Raw genomic sequence first — 24,965 nt, forward strand, 5'->3', positions numbered from 1 at the left:
AATGGACCCCAGCGGGACCTTGGCCCACGGTGGCTGAGGCCCACGTGCCGAGCTATGGGGACAAGGGCGCTGGGGGCTTGAACGTTGGTGCCTCTGCAGGGAGTCCAGCTCTGCCTGGTGCGCAGGGGGCGCAGTGCAGACGGGACAGGAACTCAGCCCAATCCCCTACCTCCAGCAGCATTCCTGTCCAGGACCTGCAGCCTTCCCTCTGGCTCAAGTCAGGCCAAGCGGATGGATAGCCAGGACCACACCCCTCAAGTCTGGCCCCCTGGGTGGAGCGGCCACTGGGCCTGGCTGGAGGATTGGGTACAGCCGGCAGGTGGCACTGCGGGACCACCCCGGTGGCCCTCTGCCCGGACTGTGCTTCTGGCCAGAGTTCTGCAGGGTGCAGGCAGCACTGGGTGAGATGCCCCTGGGCCCAGAGGGCCAAGGTCCCAGAGGACACACTGTGGCCAGGAACCAGCCCCCAGTGTTGACGAGAGTGTGGTGCTCCCAGGGTCAGAACTGGAGGGGACAGGCAGGGAGAAAGCAGGCCCAGGACACAGCCAACATAAGGCCTCACGGCCCCACAGGGACCCCAAACCTAATGACCCTCGGAGTGACCCAGTTCCCGTGCGGGCCATGACTTCTGCTCCCTCATCCCACATTGGGTGCTGTCGGGGTAGGGGCTCAGGAGCGCCCAGCCGGCCCACCTTCACCACTTGGACACCTCCTATCTCCTCAGGACCACGGGGCGCAAATTCCATCCTCGCTGCCCCCCGAGCCGGGCAGCCTGCCCCTACTGCGAGTCAGGTCAACGACCCTTGCTCCTGGTGGCGCTTCTGCTCGCCCTCTGGGTCCTGGCACAAGGGGCCTGGAGGTCCAGACGGGGGCTCCTTGCCGTGTCCCTTGGGGGAGCCAGGACCTCGGCTCTGCAGGGCCAGGACTGACTCCCGGGGCTGCTCCCACCCTACACTTGGTTCCCGGACCCAGGTGTCATCCTTTGGGGATGCAGCCCCATACGCAGGTCCTGGATGGCTTCCATCCCCACAGAGGATGGCCTTCCACCTGGCCTTAGCAGGCCGCTGCATGTCCTGTGGGGCTAGAATCTTCTGGAAGTGCAGAGTGAGTCCCATAGTCCCAGCCCAACCTTGCCCTGGCTTTGCTGTAAAGCGGGTCCCTCGGTCTGACGCATCACTACGTAGGATCCTGTGCCGTGGGGTCAAACATTCTGTAAGCCAACAGTTCTCAACACGTGGACCAGGGGACCCGGGGCCGTGTCTGGGGACATTTCTCACAACTGGGTGAGGAGATGCTACTGGCTCAACAGGGTGGAGGCCAGGGACACTGCTCAACACCCTCCAGTGCCCAGGATGGCCCCGTACAGGGAATGACCCGGCCCCAAGGGTCAGCCATGGCAGAGAGATGCTGACTGAAGCCCTCGGACTGTGGCCTGGGGCCTGGGCCTCTGTCCCCTGGGGAGGACATCCTGTGGACACAGGTCTGTTCCTGTAAGTATGGGTGGCTCCTCTGCCAGCTGTCTCCTGAGGGGTGGGCCATCCTGAGCTCCCCCATAGACGGGCGTATGAGTGGCCTTCATCTCTGCCATCTGTCTGTGTGCCAGTGTGCTGCCCAGGGCTGATGACAGGCTGGCCGCTGTCACCTGCCTGAGTCATTCTGTCTACCTCGAGCACAGTGAGTATGTTGTGGTGGGTGTTACAGGGGATTTAAAACATCTCCATCTGTGTCCACCCCACAGTCCCCTGCACGCCTCTCTTCAGACCCCCTTGTCCCTGAAAATTACCATTTTTCTCCTCCCAGCCCCCCAACCAACCAGCCAGGCTGCTTGGCCATGGGTCCGTTTCTCTTTCCACTGAAATGGATGCCCAGGTCCACCACCCAAAGCCCCGAAGCCTGGGAGGGTCGCCCGTCACCCATCTCTCCCAGATACTGTCCACTGTCACCTTGTACCCACACACTGCACTGACCATCCCTGAACCTCGACTGGGCTCCTCCCCACCTCAGCCGGTCACAGGAACCCTTGGGAGGCCACGAGGGGAGCTGCAAGGTGGGTAAAGGTGCAGGGGAGTGGGCACCACACAAGGGGGGTGGGGCACATAGGTCTGGATCACCTATGCGTGCAGTGCACTGCTGGCCTCCGGCCAAGCTCGTGTTGTGACACCAACATGTTGGGTGGTGCAGACTGCCGCCTGGGGACCCAGCCCCCTTCAGTCAGTGGGTTCTGGGTCTGAAACCTGCCTCAGGCCTGGAAACTGGGCAAGGGGTCACAACATTTCATGGGGCCTCCTGGTCATGAATCCTTGATTTCTCCTCCGCGGCCGCCTGTCCTGTGCTGCAAACACTGTGTTCTGGTAACCACAGCCTGGGGCATCTGAGGCCTTCAGCCCCACCCCAACCTTGCTGCTCACGAGAGAGCCATGTCCACCTGGCCCCAAGAGCCAGGTGCGTCATCCTGTCCCTGTCAGGTCTGGGCCTGCTGTGCTGTCATTCTCGTGGGTGTACCACCGGCAGCCAGCCTGATGGACCTGGGGTGGGGGGATGTCAGGGACTGTGGGGAGGGGATACTGGAGTCTGGGGTAAGGGTGGAGGCATGTGGCACAGAAGGCCTCACTCCTATGGGCAGCGATGGGGGCTGAAGGCTCGCCCTGTGGTTGGGTGGGACCAAATTTAAGCCTCTGCGGGGACAGCCTGTCACTCAGGCCACGTGTCCCTCTCCCGGTCCAGAGGCCCCTCAAGGCCCTCATTGTGGTTGGAGTCATCCCAGACGCCAGACTGACTGGTCCACAGCAGTGTGAGGCAAGGGGCCTGTCCTGTCCTGAGTAGGGCTGCGGGGAGAGGGGCCGCCCACTTTTTCAGAGCCCTCCAAGTCCCGTGGAGAGAAGTCCTCTGGAGAGGGTTTCCAGGTGACATCCCCAGGGCGGGCCTGGCAGTGAGCACGGGCTGTCTTCCTCCAGCCTGGGCACCCCAGGCCCCTCAGCCACCGAACAGCGTCCAAAGCCAGGCTCCTGTGCGCCCACCCACCTACGGCAGCGGGGAAGGCTCTCCCGCAGAGCTCGGCAGACAGGCGCTCAGAGACCGCGTCGGGAATGAATGGACGAAGCGGGAACCGGTAGCTGACTACGTCCTCCGCTCACCCCTGAAGGCCGAGGGGGCTCGCATCCGGCTCGAGGGCAGCGCCCCCGGAGGCCTACAGGCCACAGAGCAGCCACCGGGCCACCTCCCCCTAGCCCTGCCCTCGCAGGGGTCGTCCGTGGGCGCAGTGTCCTTGCTCGGGACCTGGGCGCGTGGCCCGCCGCCCCTGCCGTGGTGGTGGGTAGGGAGCGGGGCACCCTGCGAGACCGCGCCCGGCGAGGGCGGTCCCCTCGGGGCAGCTCAGCCCCTCGAGACCCCCACGACGCGGAAGGCGCGCCCTGGCCCCCTCCCTGCGCCTGGCCCCCCAGGCCTCCCCATCCCCCAGTCTCACGCTCCCAGCTCCCCAGGCCTCCCCATCCCCCGGTCCCCCGCTCCCAGCCCCCCAGACCTCCCTACCCGCGGTTTCCCGCCTCCCCTCCTCCCCTACTAGTCTTCCGCCCCCGGCCCCCCGGCCCTGCGCCCCCCGCCCCCGGCCGCCCAGGCCCGAGAGCGCGCAGCCTCGTCCTCCCGCAGCCGAGGGAGGGCTTGGCCGCCGCCCCTTTTCCGCCGTCGCAGGGCAGCTTTCGGCGGCGGGGCGGGGAGGGGGCGCACCCTGCTGGCGGGAAGCCGGGCGCGGCCGTGCCGGGAAGGAGGCGGCGCCGGAAGTGCGGCCGGGGTTTCCCGGAGGGAGGGGCCGTCGTCCGCGCGTCGCGTCGGGGGGGGGGCCGGCGGCCCAGCCGCGCCCCGCCCCTCCCCCGGCCCCCGAGCCCGCGCGTCAGGGCACTGGGAACCACCCCCGTTCCCGGAGCAACAATAATGCGTGGTGATGACGCTGATGGTAAAGCCCGAGGTTTCGGGTCGTAGGCGCAGCGCGTGCGCAGTGGGTCACCACCTTCTTGGAAAGCAGTTGGCGACAGGTGGCCACGGACCGGGTGCTCGCGTCCCTCGCTACGTCATTGCGGGCGGGGGGAGTGGGAGGTTCCCGAAGGAAAGAAGCCCGGCGGAAGCAGGCCGGTGAACAAGGTGCAGGTTCAGGGGTGGGGAGCGCGGCAGACCCCCACAGGTCCCTGCCGGTGAGGGTGGGGCGGCCGGAGGGCGGTCTCGGCCTGGGAAAGCGCTCCCTCCACCCGCAGGTGTGTGGGGCCCCAGGACTCCTGCCTAACGTGTGACTGGGGGACCCGCACTCGTACCCCCGCAACACCGCCCCCCGCCCCCCAGCCTCCTCCCCCGGGCCCAGAATGAAAGTGTGTTCCTTCCGTGGGGGCCCCTTACTGCCCGGGGTGGCCTGAAGCGCCCCTCGCCTAGGCAGTGCCGTATGGGCGCCGCGGTTCAGTGTCCATTCCAGCCCCTGCCCCGCTGCCCTCCACAGCCAGGCAGGGAGGGATGCTGCCTCCGCCCCACGTGTCTCCCAGGACCTCAGGCCTGTGCTTCTGGGAGGGCCTGGTACTTGTGGGAGAGCCAAGCCAGCGCTGGTCTCAGCAAGGCCTGAGACCCCACAGCTTCTCTGGCCCAGCTCCTCACCCTCCCCTCCTCAGGAAGACAGTGGACCCCTGGACACAGCCCACCTTCTGGAAGGGCATCTGGTGGGACCTCTGACTGGGCCATGATGCTCGAGAGTGGGGACGACGCAAAGGCCTGGAAGGTTGGGCCCTAACTTCACGCTGCCTTCTGAGGAGTTGGGCCTGATCTTTTTGTTTGTGTGTGGGGGGGGGGGGGCATGGTTTGCCCTGAGCTAACATCTGTGTCAGTCCTCCTCTACTTTGTATGTGGGTCTCCACCACAGCGTATCTGCGGAGTGGAGCAGGTCCGTGCCTGGGATGCAAACCTGTGAACCCCAGGCCACCACTCAGCCACGGACCAGACCCCCGAGCCTGATCTTTTTACCACTAGCTGGGCATCCCTTTGTAGTTTCAAAAAACAGAGAAGGAACCTCTGAGCAGGGGGTGACCCGCCAGCCCAGGCCTGGGCAAGCCTGCCCCCTCCCACCACCTGCATCCCTTGATGTGGCCCAAAAGCCCAGCTGAACAGCCGTCTACTGATCTGCTTGTCCTGCCAGAGGCAGGGAGGGGCCTGCAAGGTCAGCCCGGACCCTGTGTCAAATCCACTTCTCGTCGTGCACTAGAAATGAGTGCTTTGCAAGGAACACATGGTTGGCGTGAGGGCTCAGGGTCCCTTGTGGACCCCACAAGCCCTTTCTCATCCCTCCCCACCTTGTTTGCTGCCACCTGAGAACCAGGTGTGGGAGGCAGATCTCAGCGTGCCTCCTCCATCCTGAGTCCCATCTGCTAGCTTACCCGCCCCCCCCCACCATCTCATGTGCCCCGCCATCAGCGCATCCGTCCTTAGAGTGAAGAGTGCCTGGCAAATGGCCCCCTGGGAGGGTGGGGGCGGGTGGGCACCAGCCTGGAAACCCCCAGCCTGCTGCCCCAGGTGAACCGTAGACCCTGGATCAGCCGCTGACCAGATAACAGTGGCCCTTGTCTGGCCGCCTGGGTGGGGGCTGGGGTACCAGCCCGGGGTGTCTCGGGCAGAGAATGGCGCCCGCCTCCCATCCCACCCGGAGGGTATTGTTCATTCACCCTCCACCCTCCCTATTGACAGCTCCTCTCCTCAGTGGAGCCGCTGTAAATAGCCCCCCAGCCCCTCACATAGGCCCTTCAGGCGCCTGCTGCCCGGCGCACACAATCGCCCACACATGCCCGCACACTGGCCCACTCAGAGCTGTGCACGCCTGGGCACCGAGCCCACTCCTGCTCCGGTCCACGGCCAGCCGTGTGGGGCTGCACACACCGCCCCAGCTGCCCTCGGTCAAGGCAGTCCCTGCACCCCTTGTGGGTCCACTCATACCAGGGCCAGCAGGAGGGTGTCATTTCTGTCCCTGTGTCAGTCACTGCCTGAGGCCAAGGGCCTGGAGCAGGCATTTTGGCTCCTCCTCCTCTGTCGGGCCTGGCCTGGCCTCCCTTCCTGGGGATCCAGGTGTGCTTGGTCTGCTCCCGTGGGTCCCACTCAGGGCTTTGGGCACGGCTCAGGCCCTCTCTGACCCTCGAGCTTTTCATTTGTGGAGCAGGCACTATAGTGTCTACCTGGCTGAGCATCCAGGGTCAGCTCCCTCAGCCAGCATGGCGACCCCAGCCAGCCAGGAGGGAGATCTCCCTGGAGAGCCCCTGCTGCCCCCCCACCCCCCGGGAGGCCCAGCCGCTGCTGGACACAGCCCTACTCTCTGTCCCAGAGCCTCTGGGTTAGGCCCACCTGTAAAGGGCACCAGCTCAGCGCAGCCCCACTTACTCTGACTCTCTGGTTCTCAAGGAGTGGACCCCAAGGCATCCCACCAGCCCCATGGGATGGGCACCACTGAAGTCCTGTCCCCTGCTTGCCCAGAGCCTCGTCGAAGGCAGCCAAGCCATGACTCCATTCCCAGGATGGCAGGATGGCCCCTGGCCCAGGAGAGCCTCCTCTGAGGACCCTGTGGCTGGTGGTGCCCGGCGCCTGGATGAGGGGCTTGGAGACCTCTGTTATTGTGCCAAGAGAAGAAAAGGAAAACAACACTGTTTACGGAAAAGGCACGTCCGCTGCTGCTGGCCAGGCCTCCCTGGGGGACAGAGGCCCTTTGTTGGGAAAACAGGAAGCAAGGATTTCCAGGACCCGTCGGGCCACCCGCCGGCCGCCCGCCCAGCTTCCGCCAATTCTCAGCAGCTTCTGCCGGCCACCAGCTGCCTGTCTGTCCATCCACTTGTCTGTGTGTCCCTCTGACCACGAGGCCTCAGCTTCTGGCTTTGGGGCAAAGCTGCTATCGATGCTCAACCCCACAGTAGGGGGTCACCTGGAGGCTGCTCTCTCCTGCATGGTGCTCCCTGGTCACACAGAGAAAGCACTCGAGAAGCACCCGCTGGCGCCTGGCTTCAGGCAGAGCTGGGAGCACGGTGGCCCCGGCCAGGCCCTCTGAGCATCGCCACCTTGGAGCCGCAGACTCATGCAGAAACCCACTGAGAGACCAGCCCCACGCTGTGAGCTGGCCACGAGCCAAGAAACGTGTGGGTGGGGGTCTTGTCAGGTCACCACAACCAGGGTGCCCTGAGGGCACAGAGAAAGGCAGTGCCAGCCATGGGGAAGGAGGGTTGAGGTGTGGGGCTGGGTGAGGAGGCTGACAGCCTAAGGCCCCTCCTGCCTCCTGGCTCTGTCCCCTCACCTTCCCTCCCTGCCTGAGGGCCAGGTAGGGTCTTGGGATCAGTGGTCATCATGTCGCTGCCACACAGGCCAACATCCAGCCCATAGCTGACACACTCTTACTAGCTGGACCTGCTACAGCATGGGCAAGTGTGCACGTGTGTGTGCTCACATATGCATGCACACACACGCGCTCATGTGCACAAGCACACACATGTGCAGTCACACACACACGGCTACCCCGTCCCCACATGCAGGACACGAGCAGCTGCACCCCCAGCCCCCACTTCCAACCAGCATCTGCTGGGAGGAGGCGCAAGAAGCATGGGGGGGCTGCCCCCAGCCCCACCCCGACTTCGGGCACTGGCCCGGAGCTGGCCCACGCCGGCCGCCCTGTCCCATGCAGCTGTGAAGTGCCACAGGGCACCTGGCGCTGGGTGGGAGCTGGGCCGGCGCTGGGGCAGGGTGACCGTTCCCCACCCACTACGCAGCCCGAAGCTGCCCTTCCCACTGCCCAGGCCTCTGCTCCTTGGAGCCGCTCCCCCTGCTATGTGCCCGGTCAGCTCCCATGGGTCAGAGTCGGTTCCACTGGTCCCACCGCGACCTCAGTGTGTTGGGGTGGGTGCGTACGGGTACAGGCAGGCCCAGGGGCCGTGGACCTGGCAGTCAGGAGAGAAAGGAAGTCGGGTGCACAGGAGGCTGGGTGGGCCCTGGGATCCTGGTCCCCTGGCTGCTGCCTGGCACCCGCGTGTAATCCAGCCTCTGACCCCTGCTCACCCTTCCTCCCCTTTGCATGCCCGGTTGTGTCCCTGGGAGTGGGCAAGATGTGATGTTGTCCAGAGAGGGAGGGCCCTGGGCCGGGGGGCTCCCACAAGCCGGGCTCTGCCCAGGCCTGGGCCACTGCCCCCTAGCCCCCAGGTCCTGATACTGCAGCTCCACCATGCTGGCCCCAAGTCCCTGGGTCCTGATACTGCAGCTCCACCACGTTGGAGGAGGCCAGTGTTTGGACCCCCAAAGTCATTCTGGATGTTCTTTCTTTTGTTCAACCGTCTGCTGATGAAAGAATGGTGCTCAGCCAGTTCATTCCAGGCCCTGGGCTTGGGGCCTGAGGCCTGGAGAGTGACCCTCCCAAGCTCGCAGGTGGCAGAGACTTCCACGGCGCTGATCCCTAGGTCTGCACCATCAGAAACAGCCACTGTAGGGGCTCAGAGGCATGGGGGGAGGTAAGATGCTCTCACAACCCCGACCAGGTGGCCCTCCGCCCAGCTCTGGCCCTGGCATGTCAGGGCTGAGGGACAGAGTATGGGACACGGAAGACAGCTGGGCCTCCAAGGTCTGAGGGTCCCCCCAGGAGACCCCTCCCTCACCTGCCCTGCCTCTACTGCCCACCTCAGTCCCTGGGGAGTGCTGGGCGCCAGGGAGGCCTTTTAGGGGTGAGGGAGGGGCCACACAGATGTGGGATACTGACGGGGGTGGAGGGACAGACAGTGCCAGACCTCGAGGTAGGAGCCTGTGTGTTGGAGCCAGGACGGCAGGAGCAGAGCATGGGGAGGAGAAGGTGGGAGGAAATGGGGCAGATCCAAGGTGGACAGAGGACCGCTTCCACCTCACGGGGTGGGAGCCGGCGGGGTTCTGCACAGAGGGGCGTGATCTGACCAAAGCTGGGGGACCCCTCTGCTGCCAAGCCGAGCATAGTGAAATTCCTGGCCCGGAATGAGGGGGTGTGGAGCGTTGTGGAGGGGCGAGCAATGATGGGATTCTGCGTGTATTTTAACATGGCATTTGCTGAGAGCCTGGGGTGGCTGTGAGAGTAGGGCAGCTCCAAGGTTTGAGTCGGAGGGCCAGGTTCGGGGTGGGGCTCAGTTTGGACGTGTTCCCCATGGTCTGGGTCCAGTGTCATGTCCCTGTGTCCAGGTCTCGGCATGCTGACACGGGTATGTCCTCCATGGCCGTGCTGACAGGCCACAGGCCAGGCTACTGTCCGCTAGCCTGGGCCCCCTGCAGGGGAGCGGCTCTGGCTCTCCCACCAATGGGACCCAGCAGCCCCACTGAGCCAGGCATACAGCAGCTGCTCAGGGCGGCGTGGGAAGTGACCTTGCCACTGTGTTGGGCTTGGAGGGACACCTGCATGGGCCCCACTCCTCCTCCAGATCTTTCCTGAGCCCACAGAGTCCACGTGGAGGGCAGGCCCCTCCTATCCCAGGAGAGGAGCACACTTAGAGGGGGCCGCTGGAAAGGGCACAGCAGCTTCCTGAAGACTCAGAAACCTGTAACAGATGAGGAAAGGGAGGGGGCAGAGGTGTCCTCGATGGTGCCTGCTTGGTGAGGGGCAGTGAGGCCCCCCCAGAGGTGCCACCTTGGCCAGCCGGATGTCTGCTTGTGTCTGAGAAGAGGGCACCCAGGGGCCTGGCTTCAGGAGACCACATCAAGGATGTCTCAGCTGGAACCCCCACCAGGGAATGTGTGTGTCTATGTGTCCATCTGTCCGTGCGTCCATCTATTTATCTGTCCATGTATCCATCTGTCCACCTGTTCATTCGTCCATCCGTCCAGCCATCTGCAGTGCTGCAGACTCATAGGCACTCAGAAAGGTTTGTTTAATGATGAATAAATGAATGAACCCACCCTTCCATCTAGCTGGTGCCCTCCCTCCCAGCAGCCTGACCTGGCCTGGCAGAGAGCGGCTCTCAGAAGATGTACTCGCTGAATGACAGATGACTGAATGAACAAGTGAGTGAAGGACTGTTTGATGAGCGAGTGAATGAATGTGTGAAGGCATGAATGAATGAGTAGGTGAATGAATGTGTGAAGGCATGAATGAATGAGTGACTGAGAGAGTGAATGAATGCACACATGAATGAACTGGCAGGCATGGATTGGCCACCCAGCCCTGCATCTGCTCACTGCTGACCCTGGGCCTTCCGAGCTGGCTCACCCTCCCAAGCAAACAGAGGCTGCGTGTGGGAAAGGGGAAATGGCCCAAAATGCTGTGCATGAACTTCTCGAAGCCACAGGCAGCGCCGGGGTGTCTGGGTGTCTGAGGCCGCCTGCCTCCCGCCTGCTGAGGACACAAAGCCGCAGCTGTTCCTGCCACAGAGGGCCCCAGGCTGGGCGGCGGTCTACCTTGAGTCCTGCCCAGGGCAGCCGGGCCCAGGCTGGGCTCCGAGGGGTGTGAGGCATCCCACCAGGGACCCCTCTGCCCTGGACCATGGGCTGAGTGATGTGAGGGCCCATCGTCACCCACCGGAACCCCCAGACTTGGAGTCGGCCTCACTCAGGTCTGGGCTGACTGTCACAGCAGGAGGTGAGGCGGGGAGGGGACGGCCCCTGCGTGGGTGGTAGGCTGCTGCTGCCCACCCAGGTGTAGACCAAGGGGGGGCCCAGGGAGACTCAGGGGCCGACTCCTCACAACTGGAGGGGTGCAGGTCAGAGAGGCCCTTCGAACAATCTCGGGAACTTTGAACACTTTGTCTGAAAATCGCTGTCCCTAAAGAGTACCCTCAGGTCTTGCCCCCAAAACCCGCACACCCAGAGCAGAGCCCCCGAAGCAGCAGCCGTGCCTGGGGGCTGGCGAGTGGGTGGCACCGTGGGGCTGGAGGGGCACATGGCTCCAGGACCTCCATGCCTGCAGCCCTTGGGCCCCAGTGCCCCGCGTCTTCAGGGAAGGACCCACAGGCCTATCGAGAAGGGAAGTTTCCTCCATTTACAAGGATCCCTGCCCTTGGGACACCCTGGTCTGTGACTCCTCCCTGACCCAAGCCTTCATCCCTGAGGGATCCGGCCTTGGTGACCACGTCCACTCACGGCCACGCTGGGGAGTGGGTGAAAGCAGCCCTCTCTCCCACCCTGTGGGACTGGCCACCCCTAATGACGCGGCCACTCTCCTCACCTGCTGTTCTTCGACAGTTCAGCTTGTGTTTCTCTGGCACCTTGTGTGTCCCTTGGTGAGACTGGGCCGCTTGGGGCACCAGGACCGTGGACCTGCAGAGCCCAGAGCTGTGTGGACAAGAGCACAGAATCTCTGTGTGGTCACTCCACGGCGAGGGCCACTCATTCTCCCACCCCTTGGACCCTGGGCACAGCGCCACCCAGGTCCCACTGTGGGTGGCAATGCCCCGGAAACCAGCACCCTGCTGTGACTCTCCCTCTGTGAGGTCAGCAGGATGTCCTGAGGGCTGCAGACCCCAGGCCTTATCATGTGAATGCAGGAGAGTTAACATGGTCCTGGAGCAGAAGTGCACTGTCTACATGGTCTGTTCCCTGCGAGTGCCATTTCTGGTCTTCTTTCTTGATCGGCATAGACGAGAACACACTCACCAAATTGACACCATGGACGCGGTACTGAGGTCTGTGGGGGCTCTAGCCCTGCTTCCACAGAGGTCTGCGCTGAGCCTGCACCCATCTGGTCACTTTCAGGACCCAGCAGGCCTGCGGGGGCCGGTGAATTAAATGGGCCTGCAGGAGGACCAGCCTTGCATCCTTCAGAGCTGCCCAGTGGCACTCATCTCTGCTGCATCGCCGCCAGGGACGTGGCCTCTGTCATCTGCCATCTCGGCGGTCGGGGGAGGAAGCTCCCGGAGTCCCTGCTTGGCTGAGCCACCATGACAGCTCTTCCCGGCAGGCTGAGCCTGCGGTGCAGGCGGCCCAGGGGCCGAGTGCATCAACCCCAGTTATACATTCGGGGAGTGGGGTAATGACCACTGCGGTCTGTGGACCCACCGCCGTCACCAGGGCGCCACTTGTTCCTGACCCCACGTCCCCAGCTCTAATGGGGCTGCGAAGCTGCTTCAGGTCTCCAGGTACCCATGCCAACACAGACCCTGTGTCCTCCCCCCAGGGTACAGCACTGGGGTGAAGGGTTGTGGGCCCCCGTAAGGGGTGGGGAATCATCGAGTGTGTCATGATGCAGGGCGGCACCATCCTTCCCCCGGCACTAGCCGCCTCTTCAGTTGGTGAGCCAGCCATCCACCACTGCGTTGCTCCTTCGCTGGCTGGGAGCTGCTGGGAGCCTCAGCTGGAGGCAGCGCTAACAATGCGAGAAGGCCATCAGGAGGACTGGGGGCGGAGTGGTGGCAGGATGGGACTCAGGTCGTCTCAGGCCCTCTGGCTGCCCTGCCAGGGGTGGAGGCAGAGAGATCAGCGAGGAGAGGTGATCTGGTCATCCAGGTGAGACAGGACGTGACAAGGACCAGGGGCGGGTGGTGCGCTGGGCAGATTCTGCACCCCACCTCCTCCTTTCGCACCCCAGCCATCCCTCCCCTCTGGCGGGCCTGGTGGCTGACTTCTGAGGCTCTGATGGAAGCTGCCCATGGAGAGGCCTCATGGTGGAGCTGAGGGAAGCCCCATCAGTGAGGCCCTGAATCAGCTGCACCACTTGAGTGAGCTTGGAAGCGATCCCACCGCTGTCGACCCTTCTGATGACACCGCAACCCTGCCCACCATCTCAAAGCAAAGGAAACCACTGAGCCACACCTGGACTCCAGACGCACAGACACCATTGGACAATAAACCTATGTTGTTTTAAGCCACTAATGTTTGGGGGTAATTTGTCACACAGCAAAGGATCAGCCACGCAGTGTTGAAGGTGGAGCTAGCTGTGGGTGTGAGAAGTCAAGGGTGATTCCAGAGCGTCGGCCTGAGGCATTGGCGGGTGGAACCGGCAGCGCCTGAGACAGGAGGGTGAGCCAGGCGCTGGGTTTGCCCATGTTGCTGGGAGCTGCTGGTTGGCATCTCAATGGAGTGCACACAGGTGCTGGGCCTGCGCATCTGGCCAGGCGAGGGTGGCATTGGCAGCCCAGGGACCCATTGCAAATGCCAGGAAGGACCCTCAGAAGGACCGGGGAGAAGGCAGCCATCCCAGCCTTGAGTCCTGGGCCACGTTCTGGTAAGAAGAGGAAGGAAATCCCACAGAGGAGATGGCGAGGGATAAGGTGGGCCTGAGACTGTGGGGCCTCCAGCCCCAGGAAAGGAGGAGGTCTGGGAGGGAGACCGCAGGGAGAGGTGAAGAGCAGCCCAGGGCGCTCAGGAGAGGAGGGGCGGCGACACAGACCAGCCCCCCAGGAGAGGCCGAAAAGTCCCCTGGCTAGCGAGGGGCCCCAGAGAGACTTGTAGGCTGAGAGAGGATGCCACGAAGGTATCTGTCAGACACTGTCGGGGAAAATGACAACGAGAGAAAGAGGACTCTGCGAGGGGCTCACTGAGCTGGCAGGGGCTGGGGGGTCTGCTGTGACATGGGCAGAGGGAAGGGCGGGAAGGACAGGGAGGGGGTGTCAGGATTTGGGAAGGGAGGGGGATGGCGCGGAAGGAGTGGGCAGCTGAGTGGGTGTTTCTCCAGCCACATCTAGCTGCCCCGAGTCAGGAGCGAGAGGGGCTGGGGGGAAAGGGGCAGTCGGTGGTGGCTGGGGATCTGGGCTGGGTGAGGAGGAAAGTGCGGACAAGGAGGGGGAGTCGGGCAGGGGAAACCTGGGGGTAAAGCAGACGGAGACCATCCTGAGATCCCACCCATACCCATCAATAAGGCCATTAGCAAAAAATCGGGAAATACCAAGTGTTGGCCAGGATGCGAAGAAACCGCACACTGTGCACTGTTGATGAGAACGCAAGATGGTGCCGCCACTGTGGAGAACAGTCTGGAAGGCCCTCAGAATGCTACATGAGGAGTTGCCATATGACTGAGGATTCCACTCCTGGGTATATGCCTAAAGGAACTGAAAGCAGGAACTCAGACAAAGATTAGTATGCCCAGGTTGATAGCAATGTTATTCACAGTAGACAAAAGGTGGAGAAAACCAAAATGTCCATCAACCAGAGAATGGATAGAGAAAATGTGGTCCATCCATACCACGGAATATTATTCACCCGAAAAAGGAAGGAAATTCTGACACATGCTACGACATGGATGAACCCTGAGGACATTATACTCAGTGAAATAAGCCAGTCACAAAAGGACAAATACTGATGACTCCACTCATATGAGGTCCCTAGAGTCATCAAATTCATGGAAACAGAAAGTAGAATGGTGGGTGCCAGGGGCTGGGGACCAGGATGGAGTTAGTGTTTAATGGGACAGAGTTTCAGTCAGGGACGATGAAAAATTTCTGGAGATGGATGGTGGGGATGGTTGCACAACAATGTGAAAGTACTTAATACCACCGAACCGTATACCTAAAAATGGTTAACATGGTAAATTTTGTGTTAGTAGATTTTGCCACAATGGAAAATAAAAACAGCTGAGTTAGTGTGGAGCAGTGTTTCACTCTTGTGGTGAGAACGAGGCCCACAGGCCCACAGGATCTGTGTCTGAACCACGTGGGCTCAGGGTCTGCACTGAGCTCGACGCCCTGACGTTTGCATTCAGAGAGCGCCGTGCACAGAATAAAGATAAATGGCAACACTCATGATAGTGATTTTATAATTTAATTTTTTTTTACTTATAACAACATCAAATAATAATCAAAAAACACTGTGACAACACTTGTCAACACCATGACAAGAGACAACGGAAAAAAGGAAAAACTTCGTGTGTTAGTTCCTTCAATGTCACTTCTCCCTGCCTTTTGAGCAAGGGGCCCTGCGTTCATTACGTAGCCACTGGCCAGCCGGGCCCACCGGTGGGAAGGAGAGGCGCACAGGGCTGGAGCCTCCGGCCTCGCCCTGGCTTGGCGTGCCTGCTGGAACCCGGAACCGCGCAGTGACGTGGTTCTGGGAAGGGACGCCATGGAACTGTGTTGACGCGGCGCCACGTGAAGGCCGCTGGGGGTGGTTGACAGGGCCGCTCTGCAGGAGGGACTCCCGGCCTGAGGTCCTGGCCGGCCCCGCTGGGAGACCTGGGGGGCGCGTGGTGTCTTGTCGTCACTGTTGTTTAAACTGCACGATATTCTGTGCTCCTTCCTCCAAGTACATTGCATTTGACAATTTCAATATTAAATTGTGTCCTTTTTAAAAAAAGACAGTTCCAGGGCATGTCCCACCACCACCTCCCAAGGGCCCCAGCCCCGGACTCAGAGATGTCCTGGGGTCACCAGGGGCAACCCGTGGGTCTCTAGTGGGCTTTCTGAGTGTCCAACAGGCTCCAGGAGGGTCCCCAGCAAGGGTCCAAGCTGCACTGTCCAGAAGGTCCCTCCAGGGCTGCCCGAACTGAGCTGCCCGCAGTGTGGGAGGCACAGGGGTCTTAGGGCTCAGGAGGAGAAAAGATGTAAGCTGCCTCCTTAAGGTCCGTTTACAGGGACTGCAGGTTGAAACGATAACATTTTGGAGAGACGGGGTTAAATAAGATGAATTGTTAACATTAATTTCATCTCTTTCTTGCTATTTTTGATTGCGGCTGTGGCCGGTGTGTGCTTCTGAGGGGGCAGTGCTTGTCCAGAGCACTCCTCTCTGCCAGCACAAACCACCATCAGATCTTTGTCTTTTTTTATGTCCCTTTCGGAGGGGTCTGCCAGGGAGCAGAGGGCTGGCGGGGGGGGGGGGGGGGGGGGGGCGGTGCCCTAGAGCCAAGCCCACCCTCTCTAGAACACAGCAAGGCCTCTACCTCCCCTCTGGTCCCTCAGCCCCATCTGACCCCACCCCCAGCAGCCAGATCCCCTCCCAGTCCAGTCCAACCCAGGCTCACGGCCACCTGCCCCTCAGCACTCCTCCACCAGTTCCCCACCAGGCAAGGGTCCTCCACACCTGGGTCTCCCCAGGTCCTGCCACACCACCCGCCCACGCTCTCCCCACCTTCCCACCTCCACTTGCCTGACCCAGCCAAGTCTAGCCATCTCAAGCCCATCCCAGAAGTGGACAGAGAACCTGGGCAGAAGCCCTGGGTGTCTGCTTAGAAGCCCCCACCCACCCCATAGCCCTGAAGGCCCTCGGCATGGGGCTGTGGCCCTGTGAGGGCAGGGGAGAGAAGGCCTGGGCCCGCATGGCAGACACTTCCTGTCCCACTGACGTGTAGAACCATCACCAGGGCCGAGGGACACCGAGGACATTGGGCAGTGATGTCTCTCGACCTGGATGAGACGAGGAAATGTTCTGAGGCCTGGCTGGGTATAGGACCTCAGCTTTGTGGCCCAGAATGGGGCTCTCCCTGTGAGCAGCAGGCTGTCATCAGCTGGGGGTGTAGGCATGGGAAGGGCCAGCCTGTGAGGACAACCGAGCTTGGGGTGGCTGTGCAGCCTAATGCAGGGGGTGTTGTGGGCCTGTGCAGTGTGGTCAGGCCTGGGTGCCCCCAGGCATTAACGTGCACACACACACACACACACACACACACAGGCTTCCTGGGCAGAGCAGCCTTCCAGGGAATCTATTTGTCATGCAAATTCCCCCCATCCCCCCCCTCCCCCCCAGCCCCCTTGGCCCTGCCAGCTTTCCTGAGGGGGTTTGAGAGCCCTATCCTGTGCAGTATGGGCCCCAGTGGGTCATGCAGCTCCCTTCCTCACAACGGGTGGCAGCTGAGAGGTCCCACCCCCCACGCCCCCGGCAGAGGGGCCCCAGCTGCAGACCCAGACTGGCTTGGGACTCAACCTCCACTACAGCCTCAGTGCCTAGGCCACTGCCCAGCCCCACTCACAGAAGCCCTGGGGCCACCAGGCTCCCTCCTGGCTTCCTGGAACACCCCTGGGTCAGAGGAGGCAGTCTTTTTCTCTTTCCTTGGCTGCCTCCAGGGTTGTGAGCCAAGAGGTAGGGGTGCTCAGCCCTGTGTCTGCCCCACCCCACAGAGCCAGGGCACAGGCCTGCTTAGGCCCCTCTGCAGCCCACCAGCTCTTGGAGCTGAGCCTGACCAGGCTCTCTTCCCACAGGATGTGTCTGCCCCCTGCCTGCTCCCTCCCCATCCAGGCACAGCCCAGGGTGCCTGGTGGGAGCCCAGGGAGGCACATGAGGTAGACCAGGCAGGCAGGGTTGGCTGCTCATCGATGACATGTGCCCTGGCCCTGCTGCAGCCCTCTCACTGGCCGAGCGCCACAGCCGGCAGTCCAGGACACGGTGTGCAGCCGGAGCAGGGCGTGTGTTTGCTCAGGGTGCCCAACAGCCCGCACACGGCGCCCCGGAGCTGTGGCCTCAGGACAAGGGCCCATTGTGTCCCCAGCCCCCATCTACCCCACCCCCACTGCCCCGCCCCTGCCATCAGGGCCACCCCCCAGCCCCATCCTCCACTCCCCCACCTCTCCCCCTTCGCCCCAGCCCCACAACCTCAGCCACCCCACCACTCACCCTCTGTTCTCCTGGCCACCTTGCCTCTTGGCCCACGTCCTTGCAGTCCCCACAATGCCCACTCCCCCTACCCGACCTACTGTCCCCGCCCTCATCCCCCTAGACCTGTGCTGCCCACTGCCCCTCCACCACACTCCCTGCCCGCGCCCCCTAGCCTGCCCACCCAGCCCGGATCCCTGCTGCCAGCGCCCCTGACTCCCGGCCGCCCTGTTGGGCCAGGTTTCCCAGAGTCATGGGATCGGGATTTCTGGAGCTGCTCCCCCTCCTCTATGTGGCCCAGCCTACACATTCACGCTCATGCTCCAGGGGCCAGACAAGATGAACCCAGGGCCAGACACCCTCCCTGCCAACCACCCCAGGTGGACTGAGAGGTGTCCAGAGAGCAGAGCCCCCTCAGGCTGTAGGGGCGGGCTTCCTGTTGGAGGAGGCCTTGGAGGAAGGATGGTCGATGGCCAAGGAGGTGGCATGGGTGCTGGGAATCCCTTGGGTGGGTCTGAGTATCCTAGAGGCAGGTACAGCCCTGGGACCCCACTGTCAGGCCAGGGCTGTGGCCCTCTGGTTGGTGAGCCACAAAGCTGCCCAGTGACGGTGGTGGCCCAGCTGCACTGGCCCAGAGATGAAGCCTGTGGCAAGGCTGCTCCCAGGCTGTGAGGGCCACAGCTGCCCAGGCATCTAGGCTGCTGGACCTTTCAGTGGAGAGCTGGATTCAGGGAGGGCCACCTGTATCCTTCTGCGGATTCCAGTTCTCAGGCCGGCTGGTCAAGCAGGACATGGGCTACTATCAGGGCACACACAAGGATCCATATGGGCCCTTCCTGATCGTGACTCAGCACCACATGGGCCCACCCAGGTCATAACACACAGGCCCACAGGCATCCACACCCACCATCCTGCACACAGGCATACCTGGGCTCGAGCGCAGCTCTTCCACACCTGCGCGTGCTTGCCGCCCCCGCACAGGCACCCACTCCTCCTCTGCCCACACAGGTGCCCACACATGTCCAGCACCGCAGGCAGGTTCTGGGGCTCTCACAGTGTGCTCTCCCAGGTGTCCGTAGGACATGCCCAAACTGCTGGGCAGAGAGTTGGAAGAGGTCAAGAAGGGCACCCATGGGCCAGGATGACCCAACGGCTCCAGTGACAGGTGGGAGCAGGTGTCACCACCAATCACAGGGGAGCACAGAGACAGAGTGGGATGTGGGGCTGGTCTGGGCTGTGCTGTTGATGAAAGAGTCATGTGACCAGCCAACTAAGTATTGGGGATGAACCAGCACAGGTGCCTGCTGGTAGCTGCCTCGGGGTCCCACAGGGCAGCCTGCTAGGCCTACTCCACGACTCTCTCTTGGGCTCTTCGGAAGCCCCTTGAAGGCCCCATGGGCCGAGTGACGAGATGAGTAGGAGGTGGTGGAGGGTGCACTGCTGTACTGGACCTGGCTGGAAGGGCCTCGGGGAGGGGGCGGCTGCACCTCCATAGCCTCCTCTTGCTCTCCACCCCCCTGCTGTGAGATTCCTTCATGTTCCAGCCTAGCGAGGGCCTCCGGTGGGGAAACCGAGGCTGGAGGCAGGGGAGGGTGAGGACAGCCACGGGGCAGGCTTGGCCATGCAGAACTGGTTTAACCAGCTGTGTGTGTGTGTGTGTGTGTGTGTACGTGTTCACGTGCGCATGTGGGTTGGGACCTGGCCAGGAGGCAGGCGGAACAGAGGCCACAGCCTGCGTCATAGGCAGCACCCTGGGGCACCTGCCCAGCAGCGGGTGGCAGAGCAGGTACCAGTGACAGAGCCTCGAAGTCTGGGCCACTGGGTGGGGGATGGGCAGACCAGCGGGCTGCTCCTCTCCTCTTCACAGACACAGAGATGGGGACATGGGAGGCCAAATTTGGCTTCAGGCTTGGCCACTGGGCTGTGCCAAGACCCAGGTCTGCGGCCCCACCTACGTCTGCCCACCTCACCCTCAGCCCACGGGCAGCCTGTCCAGTGCCCTCCAGAGCCCTTGAGCTTGCCCAGGGCAGGGCCCATCTCAGTGTGCTGGTCTGACAGGCTCCCTGCTCCAGCACATCCAGGGCGACTGTGGCCAGGCCAGCCTGATGCTGGCCCCTAGCCCCACCTCTGAGAGGCTCCACCCCAGGCAGGCAGCTGAGTCACCTCTGCTGGGAGCCCCAGGGTCCTGGCAGGTGGGACTTCAGGAGAGCAGAGCATCTGCCGAGGCCCCTTTGACCCCACTCAGCCCAGCCCTATCCTCCTGTCCCCCATGTTTGTTCCGTCCCTCCTCTGAGGCTCGGCTTCTCCGTGCACCCTTGGCCTGGCCGGTGCAGTCCCTCTGCCCTCCCCTCCCCTCCCCACCCCCTTGATCTCAAATCCTCCCCACAAGAGACACCCTGACCTCTGCCCTCAGAGTGCCTGCACAGGGAGTGGGCACGCCCCGCCCCTCCTGCCTGGCCTCCTGGCCCTGGACTGAGCCCAGGCCTGGCCTTGGGCTCTGGGCCGCCCAGTCCAGCTCCCCTACCTCCCTGCCCACAGCAGCTCCCATCCTGGTGACACCCAGCCTTGGTTTTCTAGCCTGTGAGCTGGGCAGTGCTGTCCAACTTGAGCTGGCAGCTGGGGCCTGGCCAGCCACTTTGCATTTCTGAGCCTCAGTTTCCCCATCTGTAAATGAGGATCAAGAGGAGGACCACAGGCCTGCCTCTGCCCTTAGAGCCCCATCTGGGGGCAGGGGTGGTGGGCAGGTCCTGAGCATGCGGGTGGGCTCTCTCCCTTCCCCTCCCTGTCCTTCTCCTGCTCCCCGATGGGACAAGCCACGGCGTTAGGAGGCATGCTAGCGACTGAGATCCAGGACCTGGAACAACACCCCCGGGCCTAAGCTAGTTCCTGCAGCTGTCCCCAAGGTCAGCACAGTCCGGTACACATCCCATCGCTAGCCCAGCCAGCCCTGACCTAGCCCGGAGACTCTGGGCCTTTGGAAAAGGCAAAGCCTAGACGAGGCTGAGAGGTGGCACAGGGATGAGTGCATGCCAACACCTAAAGGTGAAGGGTGGTTGGCCGAGGGTTTGTCATGCTGGGAAGGGGTGGAAGAGGCAGGAACAGGTCACACTGGGCTTCGAGGCCCCACCGGGCACCCGTTCCCTGCCTGGCGCACGCAGGCACCTCCTTGCCACTCACACCTTCCCTGAGAAGTCCTGCGGGGGCAGGAGGTGCTCCCTGGAGACCCCTTTTGGAGCTAAGAGAACAAAGGCCCAGCAGCTCTGCCTTTCTTCCACAGGCAGGAGGGAGCCACGCGAGGCTCCTGAGCAGGGGAGTGGTACATTTAGAAGCAGGTTCCAGAAGCTGCACCAGAGGGAGGGGTGCAGAGGGCTCCTGAGGACATCGAGAAGTAGGAGGGCCTAGGGGCGCAGGATGGACACCGGAGTCAGTGCAGGGCGGGTGGCCCTGGGTGAGCTTGCATCTCCTGCTGCCTGCGGGGCAGCCTCAGCCATGGTCCCAGAGCAGCTGACTTGCCTGGGAGGGACTCCAGGGCCGGGTCGAAACTGTGCTGGCTGGCGCGTCCCAGAAAACGGGAGTCAGCAGTTCCCCTCCAGCTGAAGGGCCAATGAAGCCACAATAGGATCACACAAACGGGGGGTGGCAGAGACAGGGAGATGGCAGGGGAGGGCAGAGGGCCAGTGCCTGGGGGCCTGGGGAGAAACACTGGGTCCCCTCGCCCCCGTCAGATCCTCTTTGGCAGCACTGGGGAGTGACTGAGGCTGCATTTCACAGATGGGAAGATGGCTCGGTGCCTCTACGGGGACCCCGGCCATGCCCTGCCCCCCAGGGCCCAACATGCTGTTGATCAAGGAGACACACGAGTGTCTGAGCCTGGACATTCAGGCACAACTCACTCTGGGCCCCTGTTCTGAGCCCGCCCAGGCCCCCAGAAGGAGGCAGAGCAGGCTGGCACAGGGTCTGCTCTGAGCCAGGTTGGCACCTGGGCTGGCCCTTGGCACCCCAGCTACTGCACACCCCCACCCAGGCCAGTAGGGTCCTCTCTGGTGCCGGAGGAAACTGCCCCCTGGGAACCAGGGCCGAGTCAACAGGAGGGTGACCTGTGTTCTGCATCGCCTAGCGCCCCGGGTCCGGTGTGGCAGGGCCCCGATGCTCTCCGAGGGCAGAGGTGGAGGTCCAAGGCAGAGGCTGGAGGTGGGAGCCAGGCCCCCGCTGGGCAGTGGGAAACGGAGGGGGTCTGTGCAGAGAGGTGCTAGTGGCTCAGGAATTTCTTGGGGGTGGGGGAGCCCAGCCAGAGAGTGAAAGTGCAGAATTCTTTCCATTCTTCCCATTTCTCTGTGATGACTCAGCAGCTCCACCAGCTGCACCCTGCACCGCAGTCCTGCGGAAGGCCCAGGAGTGTGCCTGACTGTAGTGTGGGTGGGGCAGACAGCATGGCCTCCCCAGGCCTCAGGCTCCCCACCTGGACAGTGGACAACTAGGCCAGACCCCAGGCCTCCAGCCCTTGGCCACACTCAGTGCAGCCCACTGGACTCCCTCCTCCAGAAGGAGTGGGAAGGCTTCCCCCACACCCTGGGGGACCAGAGGGCCGGGGCTGCAAGTCAAGAGGCCGTCCAGCCATGGCTGTGGTATCTCATCTGGGTGGGATGGCCCTTGGGAGGACGGGGAAGGAGGCACCAGGGCAGCACATGCAGCAGGGGTGGCAGGAAGGGCGTGCCTGCCAGGGCGCCCCTGTGTGTATCTGCATACCACCTGCCCAGCTCGCACGGGCCAGCTGGCTGTGTGTGCATGTGCCTGTTCACAGGTGAGCGCACAGGTGTGTTCACAGGTGAGCACACAGGTGTGTTGCTGCCTGGGCCCTGACCAACCACTGGGGAGCTCTGGGATGTCTTCCCAGCCAGATTGGGCCCCACCCCGCTCCTGGGCCCTGGAGCACCCATGGCACCACCACCTCCTCAGGAAGCCCCTCTGTGGCACAGTCCCACTTGGGGGAGAGTAGGAGCAAGTCTGGGGCATTTAGGGATGAACCAGGCAACAATCTCCTTGCCAAAGCCCCACTCGGCTCCTGGGCTGCCCCCCACCCCCACCCCAGCCCTTCCAGGGAATAGGGAAGTGGCTCTGAGGCTGGAAACTAGCTTGGCCACTTCTTCTGAACCGGATGCTCTGCACTGGCCACCTCATGGCTCCGAGGTCAGGACACCTGGGAGAACCTCGGGCATAGACGGGACAGGGCAGGGCCCCTCCCCTGGGCCTCTGTGGCGCTCTGGTCTCTTCTAGTCTGCAATGGAGCCTAGACTCAGGGGGCTGGCCCTGAGCTCCAGCAGCCCTAAACCCCTCCTCCCTTAGCCATTCTGGATTCCGTTCGCCCCCAAGAAGGCCTCCAGCCTGGGGTCATGGCTCAGGGTCACCACACTCCCTGCTTCCTCCCCCACAGGCCTAGCCTCTGAATGTTGACATCACCCTGCTTCCTGGGCTGAGGGCCCTGAAGCCCCTGTGCCCTGCCCCTGCTACATCCTGGGATCTGAATGCCCGGGTGCTTCTCAGCGCCCGGCCCAGGCTGGTGCTGTGGACGCTCCTGGGAGCCAGACCAGGTCCTTCTGGCAAAAGCCACAGAGAAGAGAGTCTAGAAGGTCCCACAGGCTGGAGGGGAGCCTCGGCCTCCTGGGGCTCGTCTGGCAGACTTGCCTCCTGCCCTGGCCTGGCTCCATGTCCAGGCTGTGGCTGTCAGGATCCAGCCCCTGCCCACAGGCCTGGGTCCACTCCCAGCAGGAAAGGGCCAGCTGAGGCCCGGGGCTGGGCAGCCTCGCGCACCAGCGTGTGCCTCCAGGGTGCTGAGTACAGACGGACCTCGGCCAATGCAGTTCTCATCCTTTCTCCATGAGCAGAACTTTCCGTCATGTTGGACCTTCCTTGGAACCACTGACACCCTCCCACCCCCACCCCCTGCCCAGGCGTGGGCGACTCTCCTCACGGATCTCTGTTTCTGAACCATTAAAGGAGGGGACCCACAGGGACTGGGGCACCCAGGCTTGCAGGCTCTGAGCCGTGTGGGTGCTACCTGGGGCTGGCAGAGTGGGGCCAGATCAAGCCTGACCTGAAGCCATCCTGCCCTGCTTCTGTCCAAACTTGTCCTATTCTTGGCAGGGCTCATGCCCTGGCAGCGACACTCTCCTATCTGCCTGTCTAGTCCAGTTGCTACCCGGGGGCTAATCCTTCACCCCCACATCCCTGCGGGCCATTGCTTTCTCTGTGACATGGTGTGAAAGCAATACCCCAACAAAGGCGGAGGTGGAGGTACATGAGTGTCCTGGGCAGTATGCAGTAAGTATTCACTAAATGCAGGTCTCCAAGGCCGTTATTGCATCCTGAGCCCATGTTTACAGTGACCAAGCCCTCCGGAGGTCCATGCTCTGGAGACCCTGAGGATCCATTTGTAGGGGCGGTTCCTCCATGGCCTAAGTGTGGTCTAAGTGTGGCCTGGGCCAGCCCTGGGACTGAATGAAACTCTCTCAGACAACATCATCGCTGCCCCAGGCCCCCAAAGCCCCTGGGACTCTGGTCATCAGCCCCTTCCCCTCTAGAGAGACCTCCTGGCTGGCTCCAAATGGCACAGCCCTGATCCTTGGCCCTGCTGTGGCCCCAGCCCGGCCCCTGGTGGTCACAGGTGCTGAGAGCCCCCTATGCCCTCCCTTGTTCTGGTTCACGTGGGACCAACTGTCTGCACGGCTCCTGGAGCCCAGCCTGTGGGAGTCACATGCAAATCAGAGGCAAACAGAGGCCTGCCCAGCTTCCGGCTCCTGGGGATCCCCCTCCTCTGCCCCTTCCACATCTCATCTTCATCTGCATGCTGGGGGCTGGGGCAGAGCTGGCGAGGGGACTGTCCAGCCTGGGCACCATCTACAGAGGCCGCCTGACTCCCTGCCTTGGGTCTGAGGGGCTGCACCAGCTCCTGGGGTCAGGGTGTGGGACTCCTGCAGAGGGCAGCCTGGCTGTACCAGCCCCCTGTGGACTGGCCTCCAGGGCAAGCAGGAAGGGTACAAGGGGGCAGCCCACCCAGTCCTATCCAGGCTGGACTCCTGGACCTGGAGGGTCTCAGCACAGAGCCGGTGGAGCTGCCAGGGTCTGATGGGCCCTGCCCCAGCCCTCCCCCTCCCAGGGAGCCCCTCAGATTCTATCGCTGAACTCTGGGGGCTGTGCCCAGAAGGACAGCCAGAGCCCCCACCGCCACATCTAGCGGGCACCTACTGTGTGGCAAGAAGCACTCACAGACACCACATGGGATCCTCCTCCCAGCTGCAGGGGCGACCAGAGTCCACGGACAGGGAGACTTAGCCTGGGAGAGGTCAGGGACGTGCCCATGGCTCTGTGGGTCAGTGGCAGAGTGAGGCTTTGGCCAGGAGGTCGGGGGGGCCCAGGCTGGGGGTACTGAGGCTAGGTTAGAGGATGGTCCTAAGAGAAGGTGGGAGAAGGCACCGCAGGGAGAAGGAACAGGGGAGGGGGAGACGGCAAAGGGGGTGTGA

General features: G+C 62.8%; 2 long non-coding RNA genes across 3 annotated transcripts; both read left to right on the top strand.

The window, feature by feature from the left end:
* The first annotated feature begins 3,988 nt into the window (after positions 1-3,988).
* Positions 3,989-9,900, top strand: LOC139080291 (uncharacterized). The gene is made up of 2 exons (XR_011534679.1): positions 3,989-4,134; positions 6,418-9,900. It is a non-coding gene; the product is annotated as an uncharacterized lncRNA (long non-coding RNA).
* A 496-nt stretch (positions 9,901-10,396) lies between these two features.
* Positions 10,397-12,803, top strand: LOC103565593 (uncharacterized). 2 transcript variants are annotated; one of them, XR_011534678.1, is made up of 4 exons: positions 10,397-10,579; positions 11,692-12,074; positions 12,185-12,441; positions 12,524-12,803. It is a non-coding gene; the product is annotated as an uncharacterized lncRNA (long non-coding RNA). The 2 variants fall into 2 exon arrangements; XR_548328.2 differs by lacking the exon at positions 10,397-10,579 and having other exon boundaries at positions 11,446-12,074.
* Positions 12,804-24,965: the final 12,162 nt, after the last annotated feature.

Source organism: Equus przewalskii, chromosome 29 (genome assembly GCF_037783145.1).
Source record: "Equus przewalskii isolate Varuska chromosome 29, EquPr2, whole genome shotgun sequence".
NCBI lineage: Eukaryota > Metazoa > Chordata > Mammalia > Perissodactyla > Equidae > Equus > Equus przewalskii.